Source organism: Meles meles, chromosome 18 (assembly GCF_922984935.1).
Source record: "Meles meles chromosome 18, mMelMel3.1 paternal haplotype, whole genome shotgun sequence".
NCBI classification, from domain to species: Eukaryota; Metazoa; Chordata; class Mammalia; order Carnivora; family Mustelidae; genus Meles; species Meles meles.
This window is the reverse complement of record NC_060083.1, coordinates 56,257,732-56,271,053: the sequence shown is the minus strand read 5'-3', so window position 1 is coordinate 56,271,053 and position 13,322 is coordinate 56,257,732. Positions and strand designations below refer to the sequence as shown.

The 13,322-nt window shown below is 52.5% G+C and overlaps 1 long non-coding RNA gene across 1 annotated transcript in view; it reads left to right on the top strand.

The window, feature by feature from the left end:
• Nucleotides 1-13,322, top strand: part of LOC123929659 — a 151,936-nt gene that overhangs the window by 114,917 nt on the left and 23,697 nt on the right. The window contains exon 2 of the long non-coding RNA XR_006815944.1: nt 12,052-12,119. This is a non-coding gene — a long non-coding RNA (uncharacterized LOC123929659). The remainder of the gene's footprint in view (nt 1-12,051; nt 12,120-13,322) is intronic.

Sequence of the window (13,322 nt, the reverse complement as noted above, 5' to 3'; positions counted from 1 at the left end):
CCCAGCTAGAAATTTTCAGGAGCCGTGGAGAGGTGGGGGGCGCAGCTAGGTAGGAGATAAACATCCACCAAGTAATTCTGGACTCTGCCGTTGCTAAAGCTCGTGCTGATACCTGTGCAGCGGCTATCCTGTCCAGTTCTTTCTGAAACATCTAGGGCGATGGGCGAACCCAGTCTCTCTCCAGTTATGAACTTGACCCTTCACGTCCATAAGTTAATAAAACTTTGCTTGCTCATATCTTGGCGTGATGCTTGGCTCCACAGCCTGTATCTGTCTGCATTCTGTGCCCTGTAGAGTTGGGTTTTGTGGAGTTTCTGCACCAGGCTCTGGGCTGTTGGCTGCAAGGCGTGTTTATTCTGTGCTCCTTTGTACGCGTGCCATCATGGGTGATCTCTGCTCCCTGTCTGTTTGGCTGTGTTTGGGGGTTTCTGAGTCTTTTGGCAGGTGGTCCCCCATTTGCCCTGCATCTCTCTGGAGCCCACTGACCTCCCAGTTTTCCTCCAGAGTTCGACATGTCTGTCGATGGGCTCGCAGCTTCGGCCGATTCCCAACAGGTCCTGGGTCTTACTGGAAGCCTGGAATCACTTCTGCCTCTCAGTTTAAGTAACTGCCTCTGAAGATGATACTCCGAACAGAATCCCGTGGTGTCCCACGGCACGAGGAGCTGGGCTGTGTCCCTGGGTTCCAGAGGGAGGCTGGTTGCTGTGGGACTGGGGAGCCAAGTTCAACAGGCTTGTGATCTGTCTGGCCCCTGGTTACAGCTCAGGACTTTAAAATCGGCTGAGCTTGAGAAAGGAGGTGTCATGTTATGGGGCTTTAGGAATTCCTAAATTCCTAATTTTTTAAAATATTTTAAAATATCTGCACATTCTTTCCTGGTCTCGGTTAAATCACCTCTTTTCTGTTAGGATTTCCTGATAAACCCGAAGAAACCGCAACCATGGCCTACACGTGGTTTCCCCAAGTGAAATAATCATCCTTTCAGCTCATGGCTTGCCTTTCTCTGGAAATCACACATCCCTTACCCCACTCTCTGCCCCAGCTTGATTCTCATGTGTCCCCAAACATCCCCGGGAGATAGGAAGGAGGAGGAAGGGTGGCCCAGATTTTGCCGATGGGGTTGATAAAACAGCATAAATGCAGATCGGGGCTGTGCTGCCTGCGGGCTCCCAGGAGGGCCTCTCGCTTGCTCGTCTGACTTTGAGTACAGCCAACTGCCTCCCGACGGCCTCATCTGCCAAGCTCTCTCGCTTCCTCTCCCTGGGCATTTAATTAATCACCTGCCTACCTGCCTGCCTGGGGATGTCTGTGCATTACTTGCTTTTTGCTGATGGTTCCCCAAGTATTAAAACCCCTGGTGCCCAGGAGGACTGTACAGCTAGGAAAGTGCCAGACTTGGAATTCCTATGCAAAAATGCCCACCATCCTCCTTTCCACTAAACCCGGCTAACGCACTGGCAAATGACCCCATAGCCATTTCCCTTCTCCCCGGCCCAGATGCCCCCCATCCTGCTAACCCTGGAAGGTGGGAGCCGCCTTCTCCCGCAGCTCCTCGCTACTGTGTGTGAACATACAGACGTCCACACGTATGACACGCATAAAGGACACCATACACACCCATGTAAGTCACGTCACGAAATGGGAGCATCAGTTGTTTGAGATGTTATCTTTCCCACCAGGTTTTCTGGCAGCCTGGCGCCTGCCTTCTCCGCTTTGTATTTCTGGTGCCTGTGGTACTATGTGACAGGCAGTGGGTGTTCCAGTCATACTGAAATGCCTTAGTGGCGTGCAGTGATTTCAGATAAGATCTGTGCCTGCCTGTGTCGTGTTTCATTGCCCTAAGACTGCTGCCAGGCCTTGGGGTGGTTTTTCCTTAAGAACTGCCCCCCCCTTTCCCTTCAGGGGTGGCTGCTGCTGGCGTCTCTCATGCAGGCAGGTCGCAGTGTGGTCCTGAGGAAGGGCTGGGTGGCAAGTGTGCGCCTCCCTACGAGCCTCATGTCTCTCTCCCCCTTGCTGGCCGTGTGTCGTCTGCCTGCCCCGGACATGGGGGCACCTGGCGAGGGAGCCCGCCACGCTCCATGCAGCCTCCCAGGAAAGCTTGTTTGTCTTTCCATAAAAGACTTCGTGGCCTGGGTGGGCTTGCAGTGTCAGATGGAACGTTCAGGGCCTTCGGTCCCCAGAATGGGCAGCGGCTGTCTCCCCTTGTGCCTGGGACCCGGCTGGGCCTTGGAAGGGCCTTGGCGCCCCCCCACCCCCCCGCCCCGGAAACAGGAAAGCAGGGGGAATGGTCCAAGGCCTGGTCCTCGGTGCTCCTGTCAACCAAGGCAAGTTCAACTCTGTTTTCACGTATGGGGGGGGGGGCTTTTAAACTTAGAGCATTTACTATGCCCCAGATGCTGTTGTAAGTGCTTTGTCAATATGTTTTTTTTAAAGATTTATTTATTTTAGAGAGAGACAGAGAGAGAGAGAGAGAGAGAGCTCGAGCAGAGGAGGGACAGAGGGACGCCCCCCCGAGCGTGGAGCCTGATGTGGGGGCTCTATCCCAGGACCCTGAGGTCATGACCCCAGCCAAAATCCAGAGTCGGATGCTTAACCCGGGCGCCCCACTTTACTGATCTCAATTTAACCTCCCAAACAACCCTACAGGCGGGTATTCTACTTATTACACAAATTGCTGTTGGATGGGGAAACTAAGGCACAGAGAAGCCCAACACTTAGATGAAATGGTGGGGCTGGAGTTCCAACTCATGCAGGCCAGCCTGGGTTTGGGGTTCTGCTGCCTTAAGAAAGAAGTTTGACAGTTTAAAAGCTTAGTCCCCATTGCCCCCCAACTCCTAAGTTTGCTGAAGTAGGAGCCCCCCTTGGGTATTTGTGCAGAAAGTAGCCCTTCTCTGGTAAGGGAAGCTGGTTGCGGGGTGGAGAGGGGAGGAGAATGGAAGAAGCCGTGCCAATGCCAATGCCACGTCCCTCATCACCAACCCAGACACCAACCCAGAGAGTTGGGAGCCTCTTTTTCCCCTAGCCCCGCTGTACAGCTATTAAGTGGGGATTTGCCAATCAATAAATCAAGGCACCTGAAAAATGAACCAGGAACCACACTGGCTCCTTCCCTCTTCTTGATTAAAACAAACAACATTATGAAATGTCAACCTGTCAGTCGTTTGGAAAGTTTGTGGCATGGAAAGGCGATTACCCAAATGACTTTTTAAAAGTATGAGCATTTGCCTGGCTGAATGGTTTTTAATTAACGCCCCGAGTTAGTGTTAATAACTATTCATAGCTCTGTACGCTGGGCTTGGGGTTTAGGAAACTTTGGTATCTCTGGCAGAGGACAGCGCTGACCTGGGCTGGCGGGGGGGCCGTCGGCAGCTTTCACAAACTTAAGGGACCTCAGGGTCCATCTGGGCCTCGGCGGGGAGGAGGCTGTTTGCACTGAGGGTGTGGTTTTGGGAAGCAGCGTGACTTTTCACGGCACCGTGAGTGTTGCTCCTGTCCAGGTGGCCTCCAGGGCCAGGTCTCCCCAGGTAGGTACCTGCATACCCAAACCTCTTGGGGGATTCTTTGGAAAAAAAATGTGGCTTGGGGTTACACCATGTAAACTTACCTCCCTCATTTTCTGTGATCTCATTTTCCCTTAAAATATCATTGGAAAAGTGTTTTTGAGTTGAACATTTTATTTTCCATTAAACATGGTGAAACCGACGTAGATGGAGGCCAAGGCTTGTCCGGAGGGCGAGGGTACAAGGCCGCACGCCTCTATGGGTGAGCACCCAGCAGGCGCTCAGCCGCAGGCACGTCCTGCCCGCTGCCCGGGCACACTCCACCTCGATGCTCCGGCTCAGCAGGGGTTATTGACTGCATGGGCAGAAGGTGTCCCCAGGGGCAAAGATGTGGTTTCAAAAGAGAAACTTGTAAACTAACTTCCTTCCATCCTTCCCTCCCTCCCTCCTTCCTTCGTTCCATTCTTTTCAGCACAGTGGTTTGGCCTCTGTCTTTAGCCTCCTGTTAGGGACTCCGCTCAGTGAAGACCCAGGGGAGAGGTCAGACTGGGCCTACTGTTAAGCATCTCCAGGGGGAGGCGGGTTGTTGGGGAAGACTTGAGGCATCGGAGAGCCTCCCAGGGCAGCAAGGACAGCCGCTCTGGCTCGGCAGTCGGGAGGGAGCTTTGCCGGTGCTGTGGCCAGCCACCCACCTCTTTGGAGCCCCGTGGGCCGGAGGGTGACACATGGCACCAGGGCTCCTCTCCTTAAGGTTCTGTTTACCCCATGGGGCTCTAGGAAGTCCCACGCAGGAGGCAAATGCCCACCCTAAAGGAATTTAAGATCTCCTTGTGGGGGAGAGAAAGGATAGGCAACCTCTCCCTGTGTTCTCAAGTTTGGTGCACATAGAGGGTACGAGAGGCAATACTGTGGCTCAAGGCCCAGCCACCACCAAGGGCTGGAAAGTCAGGTGGCTTCCTGGAGGAGGTGGTACCTGGGCGGGGCCTAAAGGGAAGGTGTTAGGGAGGGGCAGAGTGAGGGAGGCCTTGCAGGTGCAGGGGAGTAAAGATTAGATAACGATGGGGAAGTCCGACAAACACGGTCCCAGAGTGGAGAGGAGGGTTGGGGAGAGGGGAGGAAGGTTGGGGAGAAGGGAGGAGGGCTGGGTAGAGGGGAGGAGGGCTGGGGAGCAGGGGGCCTTTGACTTGAGGCAGGCGGGTTCGGCCTGTGCACAAAAGGCAGTAGGGAGCCGCTGACGACTGGCATGCAGAGTCAGACGGAATCGATATTTCAGAATGGTAGCCTGGGAGAGCAATACAGAAGGGGCCGGACCAGGCAAGCTGAAAGGCAGGGAGCCCGGGTGGGGGCCCTTACAGTAGCCCCAGAAGGCAGGACAGCAAGGTGCTATCAGCTTTTCCCTGGGTGCCAGAGGAGCTTGGTACAAATGTGGACTCAACTATTTACTAGCCTCGTGACCCTGAGCTAGTTTTAAATCTTTCTGTATGTCAGGGACCTCGTCTTCCACACAGGGTCACTAATATTCATTCATTCATTTAACCGAAAGAGGGCTTCATCCTCCAATAGATGCCGATCATACAGTGGAGAACCAGGTACATTCTCGGCATGCAGAGATGCAAACTAGAATTAAATAAACACACGTGATCATTTCAGATGAGGTCAAGTGCTGTGAAGAGTCGCGTGGCTTGTACGGCTTGGGTGGCCCATGTCATAGGGTCATCATGGACGGCCTCTCTTAAGAAAGCACTGTCTGAGTGAGACTCTGGATGTTAAAATGTTTTCGGCTTAGGAAGCAGTAAGTGCAAAGGACCTGAGGCACCAAAGATGGGAAGCTTTTCAGCCCAGAAGTAGAGCTTGTGCGGAGGGATAGATAACAGGGTGAGACATGGCCCAAGATGAGGGACCTAAGTAAAGGAATCCATGGGAAGTGCTGGGACACAGTGAACACTCAGCAAATGACATTTTTATTATGCGGACACCTGGGCTGGAGGCTAATGAGAGCCTCGGCTGTGGTCATGGCTGTGGGGACATATGGATGATCCGTCCATATGGGGACATATGGATCTTGTCCATGGACAAGATGGATCATGAACCACATGAGTGGAAGAACTGACCAGGGGTAGTGATTCATGTGATCTGGGGGGATATTGTCCATGTGGGTAACAGAGAGTGAAGTTTAATTCACTGAAATGGGAAGGTGCTGAGGGGAGCTTGGCTGAGGGGGAAGGAAGGCCTTACCACTGAATGTGGACAACTTGAGGTTCTTTGGGAATCAGTGGTCAGCCTGAAGGCTGTTTGCACCCTGGGGCTTAGGAGAAAGGACAGGGGCAGGGATTTGGGGAAATCTTAAAGGACCAGGGGAGAGGAAGGGCATCCAGTGGGGCTGGGGCTGGAGACTTGGGGTCCCCGTCTGTACTGGACCCAGGAGGAAGAGGAGGGGAGGGGGCCGTTCCTGGGCCTGGACACCCAAACGAGGCCCATGAGGATCTTGGTTCTCAGGCACAAATCCACTCGCCCCGCTGCATGCTTTGGCAGAGCAGCAGGCCCCTTATTTCTGGCATGGCCTTGGCTGCCTCCATGGAGCTTGGCCTCTGTTTCCAGCCAGGGGTTATGTAAGAAGCTCCGGGAAGTGCGTGGAGACACACGTCCTGAACCAAAGTGGCTAGTGTCATCAGAGCTCTCGGTCTGTAATGGCACAGGTATTTGGAAAATGCCACGGAGCAGGTCTGTTAACCCTCTGGCCTGCAGCGTGTCCGCTGGGTTAGGATTCTTGGTCAGGTTTTATAGCTCAAGCCAGTATGGACTGCACCCTTCGGAGGAAGGTGCTGCTCTCCCATCAGTGAGATCTCCAGCTGCCTCCGAAGTCACCCACACTTGTCCCCTGGGGTGCGGCTCACCCCTGCCCTGCGGATCACACAGGAGGTCCCAGGTGCACCCCTGCTGGATCTCGCCTCGAACCCCAACTTGGGGGCAAGCTTGCCGTTCTATTTCTGACTTCACAAACAGTCCTGTAACTTCCGTTCTGACTGTTCTCTTTAAAAATTGTGTGGATAGTTTTATTTCTAACTTAAGATTTTGGGGTGTCCATTTTATTTGCATTCTCTTTTTAAATACCAAGGTTTTTTTGTTTTGGGTTTTGTTTTTCCTTCACCAAACAAGGCCTGGTCACTGCAGACACGTAGAAATAGAACAAATTGCCCAGAAGTGACAGTGGTTAACCTTTTGCCTTCTCCTTCCAAGTTCGCCTTTATAAACCGTGCAGTTCTGAAATCTAGTTCTTTTTGCACTGCTATCAGTTAACCCTTACCAGTTCACTTACCCCAACCAGGAAACAAGCTATGCGCTTGAACGTGGGATTTAATTTAGCACCGACACCCCACGTGTGAAATGCAGGCAAGCGTAATTCTATTGTCCCTCCTCCCCCAGAAATAACAGGAATGATCCTGGCTAGTGGCTGTGGAAGTCTTTCAAGTGACAAAGAATGGTGACTATCGTAGCTCCCCTTGGTCAGGTGAGAAAGGGGACTCCCAGGAAGGGATCCAGAGTGACGCAGCTGGTTGGTGGCCGAGCTAGGATTTTAGTCTTAGACTCACTGACTCTAGAACCTGTAAGTGTGTGTGGCATCGTTTTGCTTATCCACCAAGTCTCTGTGTCATCCGATCTGCAGTGTTTCTGCCGGATACTTGACTTCCCCTTCTCTGCGCCTGGAATGGGCAGTTTTGCCAAATGAAGCCCGGGTCGGTGTATTCCCCCTTCAGGAAGAGGGACACTTTTCTTTGCGGCTTCCGTCCTTCCTCCAAGGCTCCTTAATATAGTCGGCACGGGATGGATGTCTCCTTCCAAAAAGTGTACACTTGCCTCAACCTTCTTGGAACCAGAGGCTGAGATTTGGCTACAACTCTTTACAGAGACTGTAATCCGGCTGACCATAAGTTTGCCCATTCTGGTGCCCTCTTCCTCGTCTCTTAACTGGCTCGCCCGGAATCCTTGCGGATTAGGAGCCAGAGAATGAGATCTCTGTGGTTTTAAGCCAAAGGCTGTTGTGTGGAACTGGTTTGCTTTCCCATAAAGTCATTGTCTTGGAGTATACACGTACGGGCAGAGCGATAGGCACACATACATATATTTTTGAGGTCAGGTTGTCCATATACGATCCATTCCCATGGCCCTTTGATTAAGGAGCAAGAGGAGCTCAGTCTCCTGGAGAGGCACGTTGAAATGATTTCATGGGTAGATCACGTTGGCCTGAAGCACCGCTCAGCCCGTGTGCTCATCACTGCCTCCTTCCTCACACAGACCCCCCTTTGCAGGAGCCACAAACACATGAGCCCCAAACACCCCTGGATTGGCCAGAGCTTCGTCTCTCTGTTACAGCGCTGACTTGGGAGTCTGTGGGGGTTTTTTTTTTTCCTCCCAGGGGAAACCCCCAACAAGGTACACTAGGAAAGAGAGGGGAAAGCCGGCTGCCTTGCCACGGTGCTTATTTTGGTTAGACGAAGGATAACCCTCACTTGCTGTCTACTAGTCCTGACATCCCAGCAGCAGGTCTTGGGTGTTCCAGCTGGTGAAGAGCTACGGGGATGGGCACTGAGCAACCCCTGTTCATCATCAACCCCTGGCATCTCCTCTCAAGAGACTCCTTGGAGGGGAGGTGGTAGGGAGAGGGAGAGAGAGGAAGAGAGAGAGAGAGACAGCGTATTTATTTAGGGAAATGTGCATTTGTGAGTGTTCTCCAAGGCCACATTTCACAGTTGGGCCAGAATAATTAGGAGGTACACTGCCATCTGGGCATGTCAGTTCTTCTGTTTACTCGTTCTGAGTCAGTGCCCATTAATAAAGCCCTTGATTTGGGTTTGGGATGTCCCAACTTTTCTTTTGTGAAAAAATAACTGCCTGTCTGTCTGTCTGTCTCTTCTCATTGGGGCTTTATTTGAGCTGGAGTGAGTGAGTTTGTAGGAAAGACCCCTGAGCAGCTGGCAGACCAGGATGGGGTGGGGAAGAGAAGAAGTGGGCAGCAGAGAGAGCCTTTCCATGCTTCCTCAGCTAGAAAATTTAAAAAGATAAACAATCCCTAATCCTCACCTGGGGGCAAATCCCAATAAGGATCCAGGTTAATTTTTCCTGCCGATACAACCCTTGAGTTCAGTGTACGAATTAGACGGTTCTATGGGCCTAATTTGCCAGATCAGATTGTGTAATTATCTTTTCCAGGCCTGGGTGTGATGTGTGCCCGGTGTTTATCCTGCAGGGGGCTGAGCGTGTGTTTGGACTTAGTGGTGCTGGTCTACCTGCCAGGCTGAGCGGGGGTGGGAGCTGCCGGGCCGTCTGCCTGGTCCGAAGCAGGCCCAGCGCACCTGCGTGGATCCGGTGAGCCGGGGACGGAGTCAGGGGAGTGTCGCTGGGAGGCACTTTGGGGAAGGCCTTTGGGCTGGCCTGGGGGGCTTTGGGAAAGAGCAGTGGCCTTGAGGACTGCCAAAGGCCTTCCACAAAGGGTCTGCGTGAAGGATGGCGCGTTTGGAGGTTGGAAGGAAGTCGAGCTCCGAGCTGGATCAGATGCTCATGACCTTAGGCATTTTTGTCGTCATGAGCCCCTTTCCAACATTAAAAAAAAAAAAGAAAAAAATTTAAAAATGGCATTTTCTGATTGCAGTGGTATAGGCTGATTGCCATCTAGGCTGGATTCGTTGATATGTGAGCTTTCATATTATACTCCTTTTATTCCTTCTAGTTTTATAAGAAATTAGAACATGTTCATTGTTGGGGGTCCTGGGCATTGCCTCCTACGCTCAGTGGGCTTTGGCCTTTCGGTACTGCCTCAAAATGGGACCCAGTGGTTGGCCTCCTGCCAGCGACTTGACCTGCTCTGTGTAAGTCACGCCCCTCTGACATTGGACCCATCCAGAAGGTCCAAGAATTCTCCCACCTGCAACCCTTATTTTGGCCAAAGAGGGGCCACTCACTTACAGAGTGGGAGAGGCCCGTGTTTGATCTCGCCTGTATTTCCTGCCCTCCCTCCGCTGCGGTGCGTGGCCTTCTGTAGTCCGAGGACCGATGGTGGAGGCGGTGCGCTTTCTGGAGAGGCCGCGGGCTGGGGTGGGACTGGGTGCACTCCAGGCCAGTGAGTTCTTGTGGCCTTGCCTGCTGGGCCCTTTGATCCTCAGTCGGAGGGATCCCGGGGGACTAGCCCCTTCCATCTTGGCTGGAGGTGGTGGGACCAAGAATCCCTAGGTGCTGTTTGGCTCACGGCATCCCCGGAGACCCCCGGAAGGAACCAGTCAGGGTGGGGGCACAGATGGGAAGGGAGGGACCTGGGGGCCAGCTGTGGGTAGCCCGTGGCACAGCGGTTTGGTGCCAGGCGTAGTCTGCTGCCATTGGCCTGTTCCGAGGGAGTTCTGTCCGCTCCGGGTCCCGCCGTGGTCCACACTGGGCACAGAAGGGCAGCGGGGAGGTGGGTGTGCAGGGCTCCACGTGGCAGATGCTGAGCCAGTGGGCCGGGAGAGGCTGCATCCACAGTCCCCCGGGCTTCCTGGAGGCCCTGCAGCCTGCCTGCCCTCAATAGGCCTGTGGACACAAAAAGCAGGGGGGAAGAGCCCCGCTCACGTTAAGGAACAGAGCAGAAAGAAACCATTCTGTTGATTGCACTGCTTCCTAGAGTATGTGTTAGGCTGGGGCTTGGATCCAGGTGGGGGATGGAGGCAGAGGGCAGCTGTCTTGGGATGTGAGTGACGTCTCTCACCGTCTGGCACTCCACAAGTCAGCTGGGCAGGTCTCAGGGCCTCTTGGACAGGGGTTGGGGAGGGCTGGGAGGGTGGAGTGGGATCCGTTTGCCTGAGATTTCAGGGGAACCGGACATAAGGCAGGTGTTAGAGGGCACCCCTGCTAAGCCGGGGCCACCCAGAGCGTGCTCTGCCGGCCACCAGCACTGGGCTTACCCAGGAGCCGATAAGAGAGGCAGGATCTCAGGCCGCCCCCTCAGAGCCATTGATTTTGAATTTTAACAGAATCTCCAGATGGTCCTTACATTTCAGTGCGTGTTAGACTTACCTGGGGAGCTTCAATTTTTTTTTTTAACCCAATAGTGAGTTTCTGCCAATCAGAACTGCTGGGAATGAGGCCTAGGCTTCAAGATGTCTTTCAGGCTGCCCAGGGGAATGGGGAACAGTGGTTTCAGCAGGTAGCCAAGTCTGGGAACCTGGGCGGTGAGAACCCTTCCTCCCCTCCAAATCTCCCCCCACCCTAGGATTTCCCCCTTCCCTGCTCCCCGAGGTCTGCTTGCATTGGTTGGACTGAAATGTCTTGGGGCTGGGTGAGCTTAGATCGACTTGTGTCCAATTTCCTATTTCCCCTGGAAGGGTCAGGCTACAATGCATTCCATTCACTAGGCTTTAGCTTGAATGAGGTTATGGGATGTTCCGCACCTAAGGGACTGAACCTGGGCTGGGTGTGGGGGTGGCCCTATATAAGGCAGTAACAGGAGTGGGAATCTGTTCTGCTGCCCGTCTTGGCATTGAAGGGTGTGTGGTGGTGGTGGGCATTGGCTGGTGGGGTTGGCCACAGAGGACCAGCCTGGACCTTGTCCTCCGTAACTCTAGAAACCACGGGAGTGATCCAAGCCCCAAGATGATGTCTGTGTGCATCCAGGGAAAGAACAAAACGCCACCCAAACAATCCTCTCCCTTGTGAGTGAAGGTTACAAGTTTTCTGTTTCAAATCTGATGGTATTATTTTCCCCTTTTTTCTTCTCTCTGTTTTCATTTGCCAGCCTAGGGGTCTAGAGTGATTTCTTTGAGTCTAATGATGGGGAAGCTTAGAATGGGGCTATTATCTTAAACACCTTTTGAAATACTACCCTTCCTGGTGTCTGAATCAGGTTGGACAGAGGTCGGATTTAAAGATTAAATATCTATTTTAGCAACAGCAATAACTTTGCCGGTAACCTCGTGCCTTTGCTCAGGAATTACAGGGATGACACGCCGTAGCCTTGCGCTCCAGAAACTCACGCAGGAGGCTGGGAAGGTATAGCTCATAATGGTAGGGACTGGGCACAGAGCTAGAGGTTCCTCATGGGCAATCCATGTCCTGAACTCAGACGTGCCATGCAGTCAGAACATAAAACAATTCAGATACAGTGTCATAAGAGTCTTTGAGGAAAGGGGCCCCCCAAAACAGAAAAACTCAGGACTGTGGCAATAGATTATTATTTTTGGGGGGGTAGTACAAGTCCACTGTAAATTTAAGTTTTAACTTGAAAAAAATTGCTATCCAATGTAACATTCATTCCATTTTCTTGTAGGTCTACTTACTAGGACGAACATCTATATTTCTCTGAAAGTATCCTTCCAGTTTGCCATGTCTGTGACTGACAGAGGAAATGGGTTCTTGCCTTTGTTCAGAAGGAATGTAGTTTTATTCTATATTAAAGACTAAACAATTATTCAAAGCCTATGTCCCTGGGAGGCTGTCGGGCATTCGGAGACCACTCCCTCTATACTTTAAGTTTGCAGATGAGTTTTACTGGGCTGTTTCCTGGCATAACTCTCCCTTCTTTTTCTAGGTGAAAGCAGAGCTTTGAGGCTGACCTGGGGAGGTGCTCCGAGCCAAGAAAGAAGGACAAGAAAAAAGGTGAGTGGCGGCCGGTAATCAGAGCAGAGACACACCCCTGCTGCTCGTCTCGCTCTGGGGGTTTTCATTCCTTCTGCAGCCAACCTCCTTTTCCCAGACACCCCTCCTGCTCCTGCACCTGCCTGCTAGCCCAGAGGGCTGACTGGCAGGCAGGAGCCTTGCAGTTAGCTGTCGGAGAAGGTCCAGAGACACAGGTTAATAAATACTAACAGTCCTTGCAGTGAATTCCAGGCGGGCTGGGTTCTCACGGCGTCTACCTGGGTGAACTCGTTCTCGCCTCTCGAAATGCCAGCAGGGGAACGTGTCATACCCAGCCTACAGACGAGGAAGCAGAAGAATGCTTGCTCACCCGGGGTTGCCTTCTATCGCCGCCTCCTTCTCTAGGCTGCTGACCTTCACTACCCTAGCCCTCAGTTTTCCCACCTGTAAAATGGGGACAATGAAAGAGCCGTCCGTGCCGTGGCGTGGCATGAGATGAGAGGATACAGAGTAAAATGCCTGGCACAGTGCCTGGAACAGACAAAGCGCACAGTGAATGTCAGTGGGGTTTTTTTTCCCTCGTTAGCTCTGGGTAGGATCTTGGGTGAATTGTTAAGCCTCTGTTTCCTCACCTAGAAGATGCTGGTGCTGATACCTTGTCCTCAGGGGAGGTCGTGAGTTACACGGGACAATACAGTGGATACCAATAAAAGTCTAGACCTCGGCAGATGCCCTGTCTCTTCCCTTCCTTACGTATCTTATTCCGCATGGATCAGGCAGAAGGAAGATGTCCAGTGGTGTTACCGGTGTTCACTCTTCTACCCCTAGAACGCTAAATCCTGGCAGTTGCTCCCCGGTGACTTTTGGTGTGATCCTTCCCATCCCTTCTCCCGGCCAGGCTGTTGATCTTGACTTTGGTCGCACAAGCTGGGATGCTCATGAGGGGCTCCAACCTTTGGATTTCTAGACTTTCTTTCCTACAATGATCCTGCCCTTGTCTTCCTGAAACTTCTTTCTTAAATCCAGTATTCATCCTGCCACTCTCTGATTTAAAAAAAAAAGGCAAAAGAAAACCAAAAAGCAGTCTTGTCCTGGTTCTCTCCTGGTTTATCCCAACAACCAGCTCTCACAGGACATTTAATCTTAATGGCTCCCACTTCCCACCCAAATTTGGATCCTCACAGCCAAACTGACCTGCTGTGTATCCACCCCCTGAATCTGGAA